The sequence below is a fragment of the Cryptotermes secundus genome, unplaced genomic scaffold, assembly GCF_002891405.2.
Source record: "Cryptotermes secundus unplaced genomic scaffold, Csec_1.0 scaffold1090, whole genome shotgun sequence".
Taxonomy (NCBI): Eukaryota; Metazoa; Arthropoda; class Insecta; order Blattodea; family Kalotermitidae; genus Cryptotermes; species Cryptotermes secundus.
This window is the reverse complement of record NW_019734379.1, coordinates 365041-381720: the sequence shown is the minus strand read 5'-3', so window position 1 is coordinate 381720 and position 16680 is coordinate 365041. Positions and strand designations below refer to the sequence as shown.

At 44.7% G+C, this 16680-nt stretch overlaps 2 protein-coding genes across 2 annotated transcripts in view; one reads left to right on the top strand and one right to left on the bottom strand.

Annotated features, from left to right (window-relative positions):
- Positions 1-16680, bottom strand: part of LOC111868961 (mediator of RNA polymerase II transcription subunit 20) — a 344422-nt gene that overhangs the window by 213497 nt on the left and 114245 nt on the right. The gene's annotated exons all lie outside the window — the stretch shown is intronic.
- LOC117282669 (paired box pox-neuro protein) overlaps positions 14876-16680 on the top strand; it is an 87745-nt gene continuing 85940 nt past the window's right edge. Inside the window, exon 1 of the mRNA XM_033753249.1 lies at positions 14876-15056. The gene's annotated coding sequence lies outside the window, so the exon portion shown is untranslated. The remainder of the gene's footprint in view (positions 15057-16680) is intronic.

The following is a 16680-nucleotide window of genomic DNA, read 5'->3' as shown; positions in this document are numbered from 1 at the left end:
GGAAGCATAAGGTCATAGACTCACGAATGGGGCCACTTCAAATGGTTTAGCCGTAAAGAAAAACAACAAAAATTCTGATGAAATGTCCGGAATTTACGGACTAAATAGAACTGCAGCATGGTCGGTGTCTTCAGGGAAATAACGCCACGCTCATTAGGACACAGCACGTGCAACGTCTCCTGGCCAATTTCCTCTAAATGGCAAGGATAAGATTCTGCCCGCACCACTCCGAAACGCGGACCGCAGTGTTCTCCTTGCCTTGCACCTAGCTCTTCGCCTGTCCTGCCCTACCAGTAGCCACGGCCCCGTCGGCACAGCCTTTGAGACTACATTACGGTCGGAATGGAACCAATGTAACAGCAGTTGTGTGATCTGTGTGTGAATGTTTCGGAATCAGCCACAACGTATAAGAACTGTGCAGAGGAGATGTGTAATGAACCTATCAAACAAACTGCTTTATTATAACCGGTTTTCAATTAGACAAGTTAATTGTTTTTATTTCACGTCGGAGTCCAAGCTGGCGGCCTCTCTAATTGTCCGGAACACTACAGGTTCCAGGAACATAACAAATGTCACGTGACCGATGACCTTTCCTAACCGATCCATGCTGCTTTTCAGGCAGTTCTGTTTATCGTGATTTTTATGTACTCGTTTGTTTCGCGTTCTTGAGAGAAGTGCATCAATTTGTTAGATGCCAAATACAGGGCACTATAAATGATTCATTCGTTTTTAAAACGCTATATTTCCCAAAGCAGTATATGTACAAATATGTTTGATATATAAAAAGAACCGTAAACTCACCAAGTTTCCTACACACTCTACAAATCTTCTATGTGTGCCCCTTGGGTCACACGACACACATCCAGGCCGTAGTCGAGCTCGTTCCACACATTTTGTAGTGATGACCATTGACCTGTCAATGGTCATCACTGCAGCATCGATGCGTTCCCTCAGCTCTACTAGTGTTCTTGGCAGTGGGGGTACGTAAACAGGATCCTTAATGTACCCCCAAAGGAAGAAGTCACAAGGCGTTAGATCAGGTGATCTGGGGGGACAAGTGAACAGAGCTACGTCATCCTCACCAACACGCCCAATCCAGCGTGTCCTTAAATTGCCGATACCACCACAAAATGCTTTGTTTACATGGGAGTTCTTTTCCGTACTCTCTTTTGAATGCGCGTTGCACTGCTGTAACAGACGAATATCTCGCATATTCCAACAAACAAAATATCTTTTCTTGCTTTGTCGCCATTTTGTAAAGGCATTGAACTCGTGCTATCAACTGGTGCACATAATATAAACTTAGTGAGTTTATGGTTATTTTTTTATATAATCATGTTTGTATGTATAATGCTTTGGAAAATATAGCGTTTTAAAAACGAATGAATCATTTATAGTAGCCCTGTATTTCGACACTTAATTTATTAACACTTTTTTACTCGCTCATATTACCTGACATGAGAAGAGATCTGATTGTGAAAAATCGGCATGGGATTTTGACTGTTTTACACGTCTCAAGCCACAACTGAACACGGGAAGTGATTTTTGGTATGCCGGCTCTATATATGTTGTGTTCGTATATATGTATTTGCGTTCTCTAGCGCCTGAACGGTTCGAAGAATTTTATTTATATTCGGCATTTAAGACATCATCTGTTATGGGTTTGTGCCCAATAATTGTGAGCAGTCTAGTTTTAAAAATAGGACCCCTTTCTAAAAAAAATGCCGTAACGATTTTTTATTAAATTTCAGCCTTTTACTGATGCAGTGTTCCTAAACAAAGCTGCACGGTTGCTATCTTCAGGGAAATATCGGAACTGCCTCTCTATCAGAAAGAATGTGATGTCTTTTAATTTTATCGCCGAATGAGAGCTCGCTCTTCGGTAATCGGTCCATAAACGGCTAGTTATGCCAGTCCATGACGGCAGATGAGAGAAGTTTAGAATAAGAATTTGCAGGGGAAACTGGAGAGCTCGGAGAAACACGTCTAAGTGCAAAAGTTTGTCCACCACAAATCCCACATGAACTGACCAGGGATCGAACCGGAATCAGAGCTGTAAGACTGGACAGTGCAGAGCCATATGGCAACTTGAAACAACTTCAAATCCTGACACCAATATATATATATACATATACACACAAATTAATCTGATTCTTACCATCTATTGCTAGTTCTTCAAAAATCCGCTTTCTCTGGGGCGTTGTAAATGTGATTCTGTAGCATTTCCCATACCTTACATGCCCTTACCCCTCGGTCGAGTTGAAGTACTTATTTAGCTTAATCTTGGAGAGCCTCAGAATTCCTGAATTACGTCATTTCTAGTTTCTCTTCTGTGTCAATTGGGGTAAGTCTTAAAATGTGAGGTACAGATCCTTCTTCCTCCCCCCTCCCCCCAATAATGTGATCTCGGTTATGCGATGCATGCTGTGAACCAGTGATAAGTGAGACGAAACAGAACACCGACACCAGCTGACCTGGTACAGCAGAACACAAAATAATTATCCACTAAAACAAGAAATTCTGTAGTGAAACATTCTTACTAACCTAACGTGGGAGGCTAAGCCAATATCAGTGCCTCAGTGTTTGCTTAAACGGCTTAACTGAACAGGGGCATTTAGCATTCCTCGTTTCTCATTTCTGTCACTTAGGGAGCACAGAATAACCGTCATAAGACCGTGATTGATGATCGCTATGGAAGAGCGAGATTGCAAATCACCACCAGTTACTTTGTAAGCAGCTCACGCCATACTGGCAGCTGAAATAATGATTGAGAACCATTTAACTTAACAGACTATGGATTCAAACCCGGTCTAATAGAAAAAAAACATGATACCTCTTGTATTTATGCACAAAAGAAGTTGTCCATATATGTCGAAACAACTAACTCGACTCTTCTTTGGCTTGAGACGAGATATATAGAACAATGTAAAAGTGGGAATACATAATGACAGCATCATCAAACAAACCGTAACTGGAAGACAAGTCAGAACTCAGCTCTTCAAGGAACCACGATGGGTTTCAAAACAATTGAATATGCTCTGTTGTGTCTACCAATTCAAGGCGGGTTTCATGGCACGTGGTTCCCGGTATGGAGTACCATTTCAGACGGAGTGAAGAGAAAGAAACCTAAGCAAGCAGAAGAATAGCTGAAAGGGAAAATCGTGGTAGAAAAGGGAGAAATTTCATTGTGGTGGGAGAAAGAATATAATTTTATAATAAAGTTCCCAGGCTTTGCCCTTTCGTCCTTGTAAGGGCAGCAGAAAAGTAAAGTGAAGTAGAGGCGTTAGATTAGTTGGGAGCAATGAGTGAGAGATAACAGAGATAAATTTGGGGAGGGAGACATACGAACCAACGGCGAGGTGTAAAATTTCATGCATGTAAACCCAGCAATGCTCATTTGCCTGGGTGTTGGTGAATACATTGTTGATTCGCTTTGCGAATCGTTGCGGGCAAGGTCCATGGAAACAGTATGATGTGGCATTCAGACCTGTTGCTAGGCAATGACCGCGAAATGAACAACTATACAACAGCTGTTGCTAAATAATGGATCTGCAAAAAACGGCCGTTGCTGGGTAATGGCTGAGTAGCAATCACGCGGGCACACCAACAGACACGAACACAAGAATTGCACTGCAACAAAGGAACGGCGTCTTCTGAGCGGTCCCTTCTGAGATGTCAAAAATAGGTTAAATGACGAGTAGCTGTAAGCTAGATAACCGCTTGGCTTAGTTGTAAGCTGGTAGTTGAGAAAAATCGTGACAATAATTTGGGGTAGTGGATAGAAACATCTTCCCGCTTAGAAGTTTCCTATACCGCGTCTCCAGTACAGTACCAATTAGCGCTGTTCAGGGAAACAATCTCCGTTTTTCTGAGACTTTTACTAAACACGTAACAACGAGTACACTCCGTGGATACAATTCATAATGTTTTAATGTTAAACATGCAAATACATGCAGCAGTGGCTGTGAAGTGTCCCATGGAGTGCAACGTTTACTTTTTGATTGGAACTAAAATTAATTTATCTTTGCTGTTCCCGCAGACCCAGCTGAGCCAACAACAGCAATTCAAAGCATACAGTAATGGATAAAACGTTTATTAGCGAAATTAGGAGCGCTCATCGCACGCGACAAGTCCATTAAAGTCCGAAGGAAACCATTACATGGGCCTCAAGGCGCACCATTCATTACCTGCATCCACGGTTACCACAGAATTTACAGAAGAGAAAAAATTAACAGTGTATTTCCTATCCTCCACCCTCATGGGACAACTCTGGGTTCCTGCAGAAATAGTGTTTGTGCTGGATGCGAGGTTCCCACGGCCGTGACTATGAAGAGTACAGTCTCCTGGGATATGACGCTGTGTAGTCTGGTAGAGGTAAACGCTAAAGCTATCCTTGTCACAGGCCGTGGAGGCCCACAGGTTTGTGAGACGTCGAGGCTCCCACATTTTCTATAAAACTGGCTCACAGATGGCAGTGAGGTTGTCAGCCTTAAGCGCCGGCCCAGGATCATTCCTGGTAATCATTTCTGTTAGGGGCTCAGTCTACCCCAGGGCCATAGTTCGGCTGGAACGATTAGGTCAACTGGAAAAAGCCTAATGACCTAATCGGGAATAGAGCCCCAAACTTTCCGGCTTGTGGCACAGTGCCTCAAGAGACAAATTTCTTCTAACTAACCAACGGTTCATTCTCCCCATTATATTGATGAAGAAAGCAAATCGAGGTTCCGAAACCTCGTATAGATTAAATGTACGTAAGGACGATGGGAAATGTGCAACATAGCCTTATTATTAAAAACACAGCATTGTCACAAGCCTGAAGAGTATTGGTAGCACTCACGATTCGAGGCCTTGGGTTCAAATCCAGGACCGCGGACCGGCTACCCACACTGTGGATCTCCTCAGTCCATCAAATCAAATGCTGGGATAGGACATTGAGTTAGGTTACGACACTTCGTTTCAAATCGTTCCCAATTGTGTTAGCGAATTGTACAATACGTGAATCGTTACGTCATCACTATAAAGTCACTAGACTCTACTTGCAAGGTATGCTGGGAACCCAGATAGCTATACCGGAGGTCTCCTACAGCAGACGGGATTTTTCTTCCTTGAGGTTGCCTGCTCAAGGTGTGACGTGCCGTCAGACACGTTTCTGGCAGACAGTAAGAAGGCGCGAAGCATTAATTCCACTTCAGCATACGCCTTCATGGCTTCCTGCTTAGCTAGCACAGAGACAACCTTACCCTCTTACTGTTTATCCGTATCGGTCTGTAAGGAAGTTTACATCATATAAGGACGATCCTGTCAAATGTGCCCCCTGAGAACTAAATTTGATTCTCTTTGACAAATTGTGCCCGTCAGTGCCACGGCCGCCGGATTATCACCTGTCTCTTCTGACGAGCCAATCACATAGCCTGCTCAGTGACAATTCAGGAAGATTTCGGTTGCGTGAGGCAGGGACTAACGGGTTGGCCTCACGAGCACCTGCTCGGGGGTGAGGCGCGCAGGGGTGGGCAACGTCACATCGGACACGCAAATCTAGCGCCAGCGCTTCATACTTGTACTGGGGAGGTGTTCGGTTCGAATGTAGGCCGGGGCATTGGATATTCTGAGGTCCCTCGTGATGTTCCTCAGTCCCTACAAGCAAAGCCAGAGGCGGTATCTAGAGCAGGCCACGACCACTTCCTTCCAATTCCTTTCCACTTCACATAACAACCATCCTGTCAGTCGAAACCATATAGTCCAGCCATTTTTTTTCCCCTGTGGCGCTACAACCCTCATTTGGGCCTAGGCCTACGTTCATGAAACTCTCCGTTTCACTTCGGTTTACTAGATTTACACGTACGGTAGGACTCCTTGGGCGAGTGATCAGCTCGTCGCAAGGCCTCTACCTGTAGACCAACACAGAAAAACGCACACAAACATACATGCCCTGAGTGGGATTCGAACCCACGATCTCGGCTTCCGAGCGAGCGAAGACAGTGCATGCCTTAGACCGCTCGGCTACCGTGACCGGCATAGTCCAGCCACTTACGTCATCAAAATAAGCCAAAACTTTGCCATTTACGTTACGCTCACAATTGTTGGTTATTTAATTGTGCAATTTAACCATTTAGAGGAAGCACGCGGTAGCATGGTTGGTTGAGGAACTATGCTACACACCGGAAGGTCGCAGGTTCGATTCCAGATGAGGTTACTGGATTTTTCAATTGACCTAATGCTTACAATCGCGCTATGTTAGTGGTGTCAACTCAGCCTCTAACAGAAATGAGTACCAGGAATCTTCCTGGGGGCAAAGAGCGGCCGGAGCTTAAGGCTGACAACCTCATCGCCCTCTGTGAGCCGATAGTCTAGAGAAAATGTGGCAGTCTCGATGTCTGACAACCCCATGGGTCTCCACGGCCTGTTACACGAATAATTTTACCTTTCCTTTCTTAACCTTTAGAGCACGACTGCTTTGATATCAAGGAAATCTGCAGTATGAACACAGAGTGTATTGTCCACCACAAATCCCTCTTTACCAGACCCAGGACCGAACCCGGGCCGCCGCAGTGGAAAGCCAGCGACTGATGGGTGAACAAATGGATGGATAGGCAGGTGGATTGGGGTGAATGGTAGGATGGGCATGCAGAAGAATGTGCAGACGGACGGAAGGACAAATGAAGAGCCGGATGGTTGTGTGGTCTGTCGGATGGATGGATACATTTGTAACTGAGTGTAGTGTAATTTACTTGTAGATGTGATGGTTACTTATCAATTACACGTGTACAATTTGTTGCGCGTGAGATAACATTGGACATGGAGAAGTGACATTAAACCGTAGCGAGCGCTTTGCTGTGCTCTCCCATTACACAACATCCGCAGTTCCGCACTCTCTCCGTATAACAATCATTACGGCACGAAATTGCGCGCCCATCAAGAGTTCAGAAAGCTGGCAAAAACACTGATGGAAATGTGCAGGGTGTTATTGCGCGTTTAGAAAGAGGAGTGCCTGGTTGAGGGTCTGAACGAGCCTCAGGATCTGATGGAAGTATATGGAAGGAGAGACATCTGTAATGTTTTCGGGAGTCGAACCCAGTTCCCCAGACTTTCAGTCTATAACCCGGAGAGTACAGTGAATGATCTAGCAGAATGTTAAGCAGTCGACTCACGACTCTTATGTTGTGATAAGGTTGTCAGCCTTGCTGGGACGCACGAGTGCTCACGTGACTGACTGACTATGCAGTCCGCCACACGCACAGTTACGCCTCGTGTTTCTTGCTGCAGAAATAAGTGCTTCAGCAGCGGGAGAGGAAGGAGCAAAAGTAGAATGAGGGAAAGAAAAATAAGAAAAAAGAAGCATGAATATAATTATCATAACTGCCTGAATGCTAATAAAATGATAAAGCTAAACTAGTCTCCGTAATAAATAAGCAGTGCTCCATGGATACGTATGGGGAAGTGGAGGTATAGCTCCATATATTCGTAATCTTGACACTGGATTAAGGCGAGTAAACAACTTCACATCTAGACCGGTTTTCTTCAGGGGCAGGAGCCCCCGGCGTTGATTTAATAAGAAGCCAGGTGGGCCCCAGAGCCAGTCTGGCAGCTGTGAGGAAGGTACAAATATCTCCCCGCTGCCAGGAGTCGAATATCGGTTCCTGGACCATCCAGTTCGTAGACCAGTCGCTATGATGACTCAGTCATCCGACTTATCCCTAAGAGTAACTAAACTAAAGTAAACTAAACTATCTCTTTTAAAATCAAGAAATGAAAATGTATATTATCATTAAAGATACATGATTCAAGGAGCGGGCATAGTTTAATCGGTATGCGGAAGGGTTGCCAGCTGAAGGGTTGGGGTTCGAATCCAAGCAGTGGCAAGGGATTTTCCTATACTTCACAGCGTCCTGACCGACTCTGGGGTACACAGTCTCCCATTCACTGGGTACCGATGGTTCTTTCACCGAGGATAAAGCTGACCACTCACCTCCAGTTAATGCGTAGGTTAGGAATGGTGGAACTAAACCTCCAACCCTCAATACGTCTTCATGGTGCGGTGCTTAATTAATTGAGCACAGGGAAAACTTCACCGTTTTATACTAAAGCATAATTCAGAGGTAGATGGCACGTCTGCTGAAAGCCAGAATTGTGAAGCCAGCAGAGACAGCCGTTGATATGGAATGGCTCTGCAAACACGTCCGTTGCTAAGCAATGGCTCACGTCACCTAATCGCCGCAACACACATGCAACAATGAAAGAGACGTTTCCTCTGCGGTCCGTGCCGGGGCTATACAACGAGGACCAACTACCATTACGGGACAGTCTTGAGAAGGCAGTCAGAAGAGTGGAAGGTTGGTGTGAGATGGCCGCCAGCCTGCGAGGACGTGAGACCGGAAGCAGAGGAACGTACAATGTTGGAAGACGTTACCAAGCAGCGCAGTGAAGACTGTTACTGGTGACACCAGCCTTTGCGTGACAATGATCTGTAAAGTGCAGCCACTTGTTTTGTGTTAAGGTGTTCAATAAATCCGTTTACAAATCTAAACCCCGTCTATAGCCACACTTACCACGTGACAATAAGTGTGTGTGTGTATATATATACATTGCAGCCTACGTAAAGATTAAAATATAAAGAAGTTATACTTTAACTTCTAGTTTTGTGTGAGTTTGAAACTCGGACTTTCACATTAAAGGAACAATATAGATGCAGGATGTCTAATAACAAGGCGCTGAGGAGAACATTTGGACCTAAGAGAGATGAAACAATACGGGACTGGAGAAAGCTGCATAACGAGAAGTTTCATACTTTCCAAACCTCCGACATATCATTAGCATGATGAAGCCAAGGAGCGTGGATTGGGTAGGGCACGCATGGCAGAGAAGTGCACCCCAAGATTCGATAGGAAGACCTGAAGGACGACTTCAATGTAGACGGGAGGACAATATTAAACAGGAATCAGATCTGAGAATGTTGAGTGGATTCATCTGGCTCAGGGTAAGGATTAGTGGTGGAATTTTGTGGACACGGTAACAAACATTTAAATTTCATCAAATTCTGGGATTTTCTTCAGCGGCTGAGGAATTACTGGCTTCTCAAGACGGACTCAGCTCCACGGAGTTAGACAGTGAACTGCAGACCTAATTTCAAAATGAATTTGGATTTAACTGTAACTTGTTGGAGATTATTTTCGCGGCAAAATCTGCAAAATATGTAGGTCACGCATCGCCTGTAACTCTGGTTATTCTTGGGACGAAATATGTAAGTCATAACCATGCAGTTGCACTGGAAGCTGAATTATCCTTCAGGATACATCATCATTGGATAGTGATGCAGATCTTTACGTCAAAATTGAGCACATGTTTGGATCCAGAATCTCCATACTGGAGACACGGTTCAACACACGGGACTTAGGTGTAGGAGCCTGTGACGATGATATACTCGTATTAATACAGTGGTTGTGTTTCCGGACATTACCCATCGTCTTAGTTCTATTTAAAACACAACGGTTCGAAGACTGGATTCTGTCTCCGTCTTCAGGGGGAACCTACTCAGTTGGGCCCATTCGATAGAGCTAGTCCCTATCTCCGGAGATAGGGACACACACGTTTCGAAGACTGGATTCTGTCTCCGTCTTCAGGGGGAACCTATTCAGTTGGGCCCAATCGATAGAGCAACTTTTTCTGCTTTAAATGAAAACCGGACAATGGATAATGTCCAGAAACACAATAATTTGACGCAAGATTTCATTTTCTTCCTTCCGCAACAAATATTTCTGCATTAGAAGACTACTCGAGTGAAGCGCTGTGGACATTGGAACTCTGGAGTACAGTGAAAGTGACACCTGCGCAGAAGCAACAAAACATCACAAATACTGCAGAAACTGCGAACAGAACCAGGCGGTCCCTGTGTTTAGAGTGGTACCATTAACTTCCTATTAGAGCCAATTTGGGGGATACTTTAACTGCCCCGGCAGTACATGTTACAAAGCCGTTTCGGTCTCAAATTACTCACATATTCTGCATAACAGGATCTTAAATCGGTCTCAACTACACGTAACCAACTCATTGACTCAGAGACTAACTACGTGACTAACTGCCTAACAACAAAATAAATTAAGATCACCAAGCACCTGGTAAAGATACCGTCTGAGTTAAGCCGGTGATGATTCATTCATTACCGTGAGTGGCTAATGGTTCGATGGCCGGATTTTGACTCCCGGTAAGAGAATAGGTTTCTCTGTTCTCCACAGCATATAGGCTGGACCTGGGCTCCCAGGCAGCCTCCGGCGGCTCTTACCGCCAGGGGTAAGGCAGCCAGAGCATGAATTTGAGCACCACCCACTTCTAGTACTGATGTTAAGAATGCCACACATTCCCAATATGCATCTGGACTCAGACACTGACAGACTGCTTGTTTATTTACACCTGTTTATTTATACAAATAAATAAATAATGTTTTCCTTCCTTACTCTGTAACCAGCCAACTGCCGGGCCAGAGACGAAGCCCCAAACTTGAAGATCGAGGTTGTCATAATGCGCTGCCTGTCAGAACCACTGCACAACTTAGAGGGCGGTGGCAGATGATTATGGAACAAGCGCGCACTGATGGCGGGCAGGGGATAAATAAAGGAACTCGAAGATGACTCCGTTTCGGTGTAACTTTACCCAACACGAATCTCACATGAAGTCCTCCAGCACTGAATCCAGACCTCTGAGGTTAGAAGCCAGGGTCTAGCCACCTGAGCATGACTATATATAAATACATATGTAAAGTTTCCATTATGTCGTGAATCCGTCTGGAGGGTATAAATAAATTGCCTCTGGGAATGGTTCCGTAACTGGTGGCAGATGGGTTGCATACTGTTCAGGAACAGGATTCCCATCCGATTTGAATGCAGCGAGCAACTCCAATACTTCAGCAGAACCACTCACCACTTCGATCCCTTGTACCTGCAGCTGTACGAGAATCACGTGACTTGCTGATTCCTTCACGTACAGAGGGCGGGACTCCCTTCAGAAGTTGCTAGTGCTGCTTTTCAATTAACTGACCTCACGGAGCAGAAGAGGCTCTTAGTTACTAAAGAAATTAACATTTTTTGCTGAACTCGATGGTTCATCGACGTGTTCACAAGATCCCGTCACTGCTTCCTATCCTGAGCCAGAAGAATCCAGTCCACAACTTTCCGCTTTGGATAGCTCAGTCGGTATAGCGACTGGCTACGGGCTGGACGACAGAGGGGTAAGGTTTCTCTTTTCTCCACGTCGTCCGGCTCGGTTCTTGGACCTATCCAGTGGGTTCCTGGAGCAAAGCGACCGGGACGTGAAGCTCACCATTCACTTCCTTCTAGTGTCGTGGTGAGGAATGGTGGAGCTATACCTCCAATCATCCATACGTCTTCACAGTGCGGTGCTTGATTAGTTAAGCACAGGGAGAACTTGACCTTTACCTTACCTTGGGTGCTTTCCATTGAGGATTTCCAACCAAAATTTTGTATGTATTTCTGATCTCTCCCTTCCGTGCTATGTGTCTCGCTCGTCTCAGTCATCTGGACTTCATTACCGTAACGGATGTGGTGTGCTGCCTCAGTCCCGCCAGGCAAATGCTGGGATTCACTTATTCAGTATAGAGGGGGTGGGTTTCCCCATGCACCGCGACTAATAGTCTATTGTACGTCCCCCTTTAATTTCTACCGTCGCCATACCCTCCCTATACTGGTGCCCGCTATCTCCCCTTTCTGCCAGCGAGGTCGGCCCTCTACTGCCAGTGGTACCCGATAACTCTCCCCTTTCTGTCAGCGAGGTCGGTAGTCTACTGGCATTGGTACCCGATAACTTCCCCATCTACCGGATGCATTGGAGAATACTTAGGCGGGAAACTTTTTGGCCTAATTTTGCTCAGAGGTCTCCTAGAGACATGAGGATCTTTTACGTGCCGTAAACCTACGACACGGGACCCACGGCTTAAAGTCCCTCCCGGAGGACTTGTTCTATGAATATTTCCGCCCCTAAAAATTCCACGACCTCCTCCGGGTTTGAACCCGCGTAACTTGAGTCATGAGGTGGGAACGTTACCCCTAGACTACGGAGGCCGCTAAATGCTGGGATAGTACATCGATTAGACCACGACAGCTTCTATAAAGACCCCTTCCAATTCATCATTCATCTATCATCGACGCCACTGAGTCTTGTACTGACAGGAAGTATAAGATCCGCCGAAGGGCTTAATGTACACAAAACAAATATAAACTGATGCAAAAGAGACACGGCCTTACCCTTTCCTCCCACCATACCGATCACAGCGATGGCTCCTCGATGTTTTCCCATTATACTCATGCCCTTTCAGTTCCTTTATTGAACGAAATATTTCCACTCGTGTTTATTGTATTGTGTAATATAAAGTGACGCATAATTTGTACTGAAACCATAATAAAAAAATAGCTCAAAACTTTAAATCAAAACCTGCACCGTGCTCTTTATTTGGCAATATATATAATGCAGTCAAATACTGAAATCCAATCTCTCCCAGCTTTCTCTATGTGACTCAACTTACGGAAGAGATGTGTCTATGCAGCCAGGAACAAAAATCATTGTAAAAGAACTGATATTTCTCTCATGGTCTCATGCTCCCCCCTCCTCCACCAATTGGAATCAACTGGCTCAGAGGCACAGACGGAGCTGCGTGACGTGTGGCCGCAAGGTACGCTTGCTGGTATAGAATCAGAGAGTAGGAAGTTTAAGAACAGGCCTGTAGGGCGACCCCACGGTAAGTACTCAGCACTTGAAACTGGCGCATGCGCAAAGACGAAGCAGCCGGAGGGCAATTCACTTTCAAACAACTCGCAAAAATAAACTTATTTCGTAAGTCATGCAATTACATGTTTTAACAATTTCTTCCCTCAGTTGAAAACCCTTTGCACCTGCTGAAGCTGAGAACTATAACTGCACTACTTTTTTTCTTTAAAGACAATTGAAATAAATGACGTCATAATTTCACGGCTTTTGTTTCCTGACGCTGAAATTCTAATCTCTCATCTCTGTTCAGATGGTCAGGCTTAAGGCGTACGAAAAGAAGAACAAGAAGTTCTGTGAAGAACTAATCGCCTACTTTCTTTCGATGACACGGGCCGCATAGAAAAGAAGAGAAATAAGAGGGGGAGACACAGACAGATGTACAGACACAGAAGATAAATACGCAGACAGCAAGGTGATCACATAAGTCTCCTTTTACTTCTTCAAAATAAGGAAACTGGGCTAATAAGAACAGGTGATGTACTGTCTAACGAAAGGAATATGACGCCGTGTAGTCCGGTATAAGTTCAAAAACTTTTCGGAAGAATGTGCTGACTTAATATTCACGTTGACGAACAGCCACAGAAACGCGGGGAAAGAAAAGGCTGTGTTGCGCTTACCAACTCTCCGATTATGCAGTATTTGTCTTCCGAAACTTCGGCGAAATTCTATCAGATTCCACGGCGTCACATCGTAGAAGATAATGTTCTAGCCTCTGGTTTTATTTAGCCCTTTCAGAGTGTGGAAGAAGGATGAGCTTAATGAGGAAAGCAAGGAGGGAGAGAAGAAGGAAATAATGATGATAAAGAAGTTCTCCCATTTCTCACTCTCAGACTTCAAGTAGCTACACACGTTACCCTCACCAACACCGCTCTCACTTCTTCTCCATTGCAGCCTCACCTCCAGCTAAGCAAGTGATTTTGAAAAGGGGAATACCGTGTAATTTGACTTCGGGTCATGTGACTAAAACTGTAAGCTACACAACTGAGTGCAGATGGCGTGAGTTGCACATTGCGAAGAAAGACCAGAGATAAAGAAATCTTTCAGAAGACCTAACGTATCTGATCAGGGGCATATTTGTTGTGCTGACGAATCCAACTAAAGGGTATGAAAATCTTAAAAAGCTCCGTTATTTAAGTGCGACCGAACATTACATGTGATACAGCTGAATGGCATTCTGACATAATTCAACTTATGGCGAAATCAGCCTAATGACATTGCGGGTTTGTCTACTGCAGAATTGTCCTGTAGCGCACAATGAATGTTATGCCCTATATACACAACATTGCCTCAACTGTGCCCTTGACACGGTAATTATTCTAAGGAAACTGTGCCATGTTTACTTACTTACTTATTCCGGGAGTTGAGCCCTTCTTGAGGAGCCGCCAGTTGCGCAGCTGCTCAAGAATTTCCCAGAATTCTATGGAACAAGAAGGTTCATTACCGTGTTCACAAGAGCCCTCTATTAGTCCCTATCCTGAGTCAGATCAATCCAATTCATACATCCAATCCTGTCTAAGATCCATTCTAATATTGTCCACCCACCTACGCCTTGGTCTTCCAAGTGGTCTCTTTCCTTCTAGCTTTCCCACCAATAACTTATATGCATATCATGACGTTATTCCAAAAAATTAAAAACGCTCAGTACTGCGAGCTGTTTCCCTTGAACGCATTACAGAACTGCCTCGCACAATCAGCTGTTTTGCAGGTGTATAGCTATTTGCATTGCCTGCGCCTTTTGAATTTCTCTCTTTACGGACAGTGGAGTACTTTTTGGACTAATCGACCTGCAGGTGTCAGCATGGGGCGCAGGGTGTAATACGTGTCACCGGCTGCATGAACAATGATCGATTATCACCACAGAGATCTTTCATTGGTTGGCAGTGACACGCCTACTATACACTTTCATTGGCTACTAGAAGAGCCCCTGCCACATGTCATTGGCTAGCTTGGGGCTCCCCGAGCCCCGCCCCCAACCTGTTCCTCACAGTCAAGCAGGCGCAGGGCCCGTGCCCCGACAGTAGCGCTCGGAAAGGTGTGCGGGGTGTGTTTTTGTGACATAATTGAGGGACGTCCCTCCAGGGGGGGGGGCATGACGGTGCCGGCGTCGCGTGTTTTTTGATGCGCCAGTGAGTGAGTGTTTGTGGGGAAGAACACTTGTGTTTTAGCGTGACGGAAGAAAACCACGGATACCTGCTTTCATCCGGCGAGAACAAGGTAGGCCACGAGGCTGCGGCTTTCGCGCTAAGCATGAGGAGGACGTGACAAAGGGACAGACGGAGAGAACTGTAAGTCTGACGTGTAAACTCGTCTGTAGCACTCTCACTATATAACGACGCTGTGAGTGCATCACAGTGGCCCGCTCAATCTCTGGGATCGTGGGTTCGAGTCCCACTTGAGGCATGAATGTCTGTGTGCGTTTATTCTGTTTGTGTTGTCATTTCTATAGGCCGCGACGGGCTGATCCCCCGTCCAGGGAGTCCTATCGACTGTGTATCAAGAAATTGAAAACGCGGTCAAGGCCCAACAAAGGTTGTAGAGCCACAGATAGACAGATAGATAGATAGATAGATAGATAGATAGATAGATAGATAGATCAGAGTAATCTCAAAGCAGACCTGTCTCTTTAGGGCAAATGTCTGATTCTGAGGCCGGCGCGTTCTCTCAGAGATAGGCACAGAATTCCTGAATCCTGTTCAGGCGATAACGTGTTCGAATACCATTCTGTTATTCTACGTTCAGCAGTTTTCCTGAGTCCCGGAAGAAAAAACTCGGAATAGTAGCCTACATTGAAAGAGATCTTTGTCGTTTCCTTCACGTCCCTTCGTGTTCACCATGGACATGTTCTTCACCTTTCATTCGAGACCTTCTGTACACGGTCACAAATGGGCTGTATGCACTGTTGATCTAATCGACAGACACAACAGATAGACCTGTTGTAATTTTGTAGCTTGCAAAGGCCAATCAATTTCGGTCTTTATCACCAAGGGTTCCTTAATGAGGGTACAATTTCGTTTTCTCTTTTTTTTTAATTTTACCTGGATCTAGCTATTTTTTTCTTCCAACCTCCCCTCACATTCTACTCAGGGTTTTACTACGGTTCCATTGATAAATTTATGTCTTGGAAAACAGGTGCTAATTTTCATTATTTGTGTGTAAATTTGACAACCTTGCCTTCTCACAAATTATTCATACTAAAGACCCCAATATGGCGTGCCTCCTAATTTTGAACTTGGGCTGAAATTTTATGGCAACTGAAGAAAAAGGAAAGAGACAATTAAGGCTTCCCTTAACTGAAATATTAACTATTAATTTTTAGTGAAACATTGATAAGCAGAAAATTAATTACCCGTAAAAATTACAAAGGGCAAGCATGAGCTTTTTAGATCATTAATGGGAATAATATCAAAAGAGAAACAAATGAAACACAAGATTATTAGCAACGGATTAAAATTACCATTGCAATCGAATACACATAGAAGGAATGGTAGAGACAGTAACTCGAAGCCATGGCGTACATACATAGAGGTAACTACCAGTAAACGAAAAAATGTATATATAGGAAGACTTACTCGTATATGTAAGCAGATGGAGAGGCAATTTAGATCAAGTATGGGAAGAAGGAAAAAGATTAAGAAAGTCGTCTTCTGGGATCTGGCGCCGTGTATTCTTGGTTTTAACCGACGTTTCGGAGTAACATATCGCCTCCATCTTCAGGACAGTTGAATTGCGTGCGAATACAGAGAGCAGTAGCTGCATTGCATCAGAGTCCGGTGCTTCCCCGCTTCTTGGAAGCACAATATTTTTAGAAACAATAAAGTACCGTGGCTGTTAGAAAATACGACCGAGAAAAGCAACTACAATCATAATGATTAAGACGAGGACGACGATGATGATGATAATGATAATGAT